This window comes from Paroedura picta, chromosome 10, assembly GCF_049243985.1.
Source record: "Paroedura picta isolate Pp20150507F chromosome 10, Ppicta_v3.0, whole genome shotgun sequence".
Taxonomy (NCBI): domain Eukaryota; kingdom Metazoa; phylum Chordata; class Lepidosauria; order Squamata; family Gekkonidae; genus Paroedura; species Paroedura picta.
This window is the reverse complement of record NC_135378.1, coordinates 11984742-11989247: the sequence shown is the minus strand read 5'-3', so window position 1 is coordinate 11989247 and position 4506 is coordinate 11984742. Positions and strand designations below refer to the sequence as shown.

The following is a 4506-nucleotide window of genomic DNA, read 5'->3' as shown; positions in this document are numbered from 1 at the left end:
GAGAGAGAGAGGGGGGGGGATTATTGGTTGAATCTGCATTTTAAGGATGGTGCTTGGTGTTTCTGCTTTGCAGCTGTACAAAGGTAAGATTCCCATCTTCAGAGGGGAGCAAAGCGCCAGTCAAAAGAAAGGGTTACGGCAGAACAGTGGCTCATTAAAGGAAACGGAGCAGAGCAGTGTTTTGCTTCCCCGTCCCGATGACTCTGGCCTGGGGTCTGCCCCGGTGTTAATTTATCTCCAGAGGAGCTGCTTTTCAAGTTAGAAACAATGTGCCCAAGAGAGCTTCTTGGCAATAAGTTGGAAAGTAACTCAAAAATAGCAAACTTTCAGAGCTTCATATAAAAATAAAAGAAGAGGAATGGTATAAATTATTTAAGCAAATCCCCTTTAATTCAATATCTAGGAATGTTCAAGAACATGGTTTAAAAGTTATTCAGAAATGGTACTATACACCAATTAGATAATATTATCTACGTAGTTCTCGAAACTGTGGCCAGTTGGGGACCTCTATTCATGTGTGGTGGGATTGTCCAGTAGTTAAAGAATTCTGGGGGGAAATCTTTAAAGAAATAGAAGAAATCATAAAAGACAAGATAGAACCATCAGCTTCATTAGCTCTTCTTAACTTATTTTTGAATAATAACATGTTGTAAACAAAAAACTTTGGTTAATGTTATGATTGTAGCTGCCAGAATAGTCACTGCTAACAATTGGAAAATGCTGAAAATTTGGTGATAGACAAGTGTAATAAACTAAAGCAACTTATGATACTAGAAAAAATAACTTACAATATAAGAATAATTCAAGGAGTCCGTCAAACGAATGAATTTGATTTAGTTTGGAAAAATGTAATAGAATACAAAAAAAATCTTTAAATAGCAATGTTTGGGAGTTAATTATGTAAATATGTCACTTTGTGTATTTAGTTAATTTAGTGGTGGTTGTTTGTTTTTTGGGGGTTTTTTTCTACACAGTATTTGTGATGACTATTTTTTTTTTCTTTTATAGGTCTAAAATAAAAAACTGGGACAAAAAATAACAAACTTTCCACCAATGCCCAGAGTCCTTGGGATTGTGAACCTTAATCCACACTGTTACTGTTGAGCATAATAGGATAAGGAAGGTCAGCAAGGTTTAAAATGGGATGTGTGGGTTGGGGACTGTGTGTTTTTAATGCCAGAGAAGAAGAAGGCAAGGACTCTGCGAGGCACCTCATTTCCCTTTCTTGAAAGCCTCCATAGGTTCTCCCCTTTTCCTGCCTCCTTCTGTCCTTCCCGCCCAACAGCCAACCTATTTTTATCTGGCTCTCAATCTTTAGCTCCCACCCCCCACAGGAAACCTGTGGCTTGATGCTGGCCTCTCTTTTCTCTGCCTCCCATCTTCAGCTACATTGATTCTTTATTTACTTCATTTATACCCCCACCTTTCCCACTGTGGGAACCAAAGCAGCATTATCCTCACAACAACCCTGTGAGGTAGGTGAGGCTGAAAATATGGGGCTGGTCCAGAAACCCCCAGTGAACTTCCACAATAAGATGGGAATTTGAACCTGGGTCTCCCAGACCATACTCTGAAGCTGTAACTGTTCTACTAGTGTGCTGCCCTAGCCGGGCACACGCAGGGTTAGTGCAAGGGCAAGCACAGTTACCGAGTCCAGCAAGTTCAAAGCGCATACCAGAGAGTAGTCAAAAGTCCAGCCCGGGTCTTATCAGGAATGGTTAGCTGACGAAGTCCAAAGGAGAACTGAGTTGTCATTTATCTTTACCAAGGTCAAGCCGGGAATCAGTCAGAGCTTCACCGAAGCATCGGGGAGCAGGAAACCAGTCAAGGCAACAGTGTGATGTGCGCTGGAGAGGCTAGACTTGGTTCCGAGGGCGGCATGCAGCTCACGCCAGAAGCGGGAGGAGAACTGTACACTGCGATCCATTACAATGCGATCTGGGAGGACATGGAGCTTGAAGATGTGGGCCATGAACAGGCGAGCTGTCTCCCGAGCCTTTGGCAACCCTCGGCAAGGGATGAGGTGCGTCATTTTGGAAAAGCGGTCCACCACTACCAGAATGGTGGTGAACCCTTTTGAGGCAGGCAGGTCGGTTACGAAGTCCATTGTGAGTTCTCGCTAGGGTCCAGAGGGCAGAGGCAGTGGTTGTAATAGTCCTGCGGGCTTACCATACAAATCGGACAGGAGGCCACGTATCTTTCCACATCTGCCTTTACTCGGGGCCACCAGAAATATCGGGTTACCAGTTGCAGGGTCTTGTACTGGCCAAAGTGTCCGGCTGCTGGGTCATTGTGGGTTGCCTTTAAAACTTGGGTGCGAAAGTCAGCAGGTGGGAGTACTACACTGACACTGAGTTTCTGACGCTACGCCCCTCTCATGAGGAGAAGGGGGGCATGTTTCTAAAAGACAACCGTTTGTACGTTCCCTTGAGCGCCACAAAGGAGGTTTTGAAATTGTGCCACGACTCGAAACCCGCTGGTCATTTTGGTTTTGTGAAAACACTCCACCTAGCTCGGCGGCATTATTGGTGGCCTTCCCTGAGGAGGGATGTGGAAACTTACATTCAGGGGTGCCCTGTCTGTTTGACTTCTAAGCCAATGGGGGGAAAGAAGAAGGGCTTGTTGCAACCACTGCCCACTCCATCTCGGCCCTGGTCGGATGTCACCATGGACTTTATCACAGACTTGCCCCTCAGCCACGGAAAAAGTGTGATCTGGGTGGTAGTGGACGCTTTTTCCAAGCAAGCGCATTTTGTCCTGTGCGTGGGGATGCCCTTGGCTGTGAAGCTGGCCTCCCTGTTTATCAACCACGTATATCGACTACATGGAATCCCTAGTAGATTGCTCACGGATCGGAGCCCACAGTTCGTTGCCAAGTTCTGGCGGGAGCTTTTGAGACTCCTGGGGGTGGAACAAGCCCTCACTTGTTCCGAAATGAATGGTCAAACTGAAAGTGTGAACCAGATACTTGAACAGTACCTCCATTGCTTTAACAACCATCAACAAACTGACTGGGTGTCTCTACTACTGCTGGCTGAATTTGCCTATAACAACGGGGTGCATGCCTCGATGGGTGTGTCCCCTTTCAAGGTGGTCTATGGGGCAGACCTCTTAGCTGTGCCCACCTGGGAAATCTCTTCCCCCAAAGCCCTGGATGTGCAGAAGTGGGCTGGTGAAATCTCCAAAGCCTGGCCAGAGATTGTGAAGTGCTTGGAGAAAGCCAAGTTGGCCTATAAGGCTCAGGCCGATAAGAAACGGGTGGCGAACCCATCCTGGGTGGTGGGGGACCTAGCTTATTTATCCACGAAAAACCTGAGGTGCCAGCAACCCTCCCGCAAATTGGGGTCTAAGTTCGTAGGTCTGTTCCGGGTGACCAGACTGATAAATGCTGTTACAATGGAACTTGCCTTGCCTAAAACCTATAGAAATGTACACCCCGTTTTTCATTCCAGCTTACTGAAACGTGCCCCGCCTCTGGATGATTGGCACCCTCCCTTGTCCACACCTGTACCTGTTTTCATCGACAAGGCCACCCACTGTGAGGTCGACAAGATTTTGGACTCTCGCTGGCATAAAGGCAAACTGCAATATCTGATTGAATGGAAAGACTTCCCCATGGGGGATAGGGAGTGGGTGGGGGCTTCTGATATCAAGGCTCCCAGGCTACTTAGGGTGTTCCACTGGGAATTCCCCATGTGCCCTAGGCGGATGAGGGGAAGTTGTTTTTGGGTTGGAGGAATGTCAGGATCAGTGCCTGCTCTCTGCCATGTTTTGTCCATGAACAGGGGTTACCCCATTTTTTCTGTATTCCATTATTCTTTCCCAGGCTTTTTATGTAACCAAAGCCTCCTCTCTATGTAACTGAAGCTTCCTTTCTGTTTCCATGTTATGATTTGTAGTGCTGTAGTGCTCTGAACTGTTTGTCCTTTGATCCCTGCTCGCTAGCTCCGCTTTTTGTAACAACAACATTGTATCTTGTCAATAGGCGCGGCCAGTCCAAGGAGTGTGAATTGTAGCACCCCTGGCAGGATGCCTGGGCTGACACCTGGGGATGCGGCACCCTCCCCTCGGGAACATTCAAGTTTTGGGCGGGAGAATTTTATTGGAAAGGGCTTGCAGTTCTATCGTGGGGTAGATTTGACTTCTTGAGTTATAGTGACTACAGTACTTCCATTAAAGCTTTCTTATTATACAGGTTTTTGTTGTGAGTTCTTTTAGTGCTTGACACTGCATAGTCCCTCACGGACCGGGCCCCTTGGCGTAGCTGCCTCAAACACCGGCTGGCCCGAATAACCTTTTGAGCGTCCCCAAAGGCTTCATCCATTTTAGCTACAAAAGCCTGGAAGTTAGCCAGCTTGGGGGCGTCTGCAATTAACAGTGGTGTAGCCCACCGGGCAGCTGGCCCTTTAAGCAGGCTGATGGTAAAGCTGACCTTGGCCTGCTCCGTAGGAAACTCCCGGGGCCGGGGAGAAATAAACCTCTTTACCTGGGCCAGGAATGTGGTAA

General features: G+C 47.2%; 1 long non-coding RNA gene across 1 annotated transcript; it reads left to right on the top strand.

The window, feature by feature from the left end:
- LOC143819484 (uncharacterized) lies at positions 1–4293 on the top strand. Its single transcript, XR_013224987.1, has 3 exons — positions 1–83; positions 1009–1123; positions 3453–4293. It is a non-coding gene; the product is annotated as an uncharacterized LOC143819484 (long non-coding RNA).
- Positions 4294–4506: the final 213 nt, after the last annotated feature.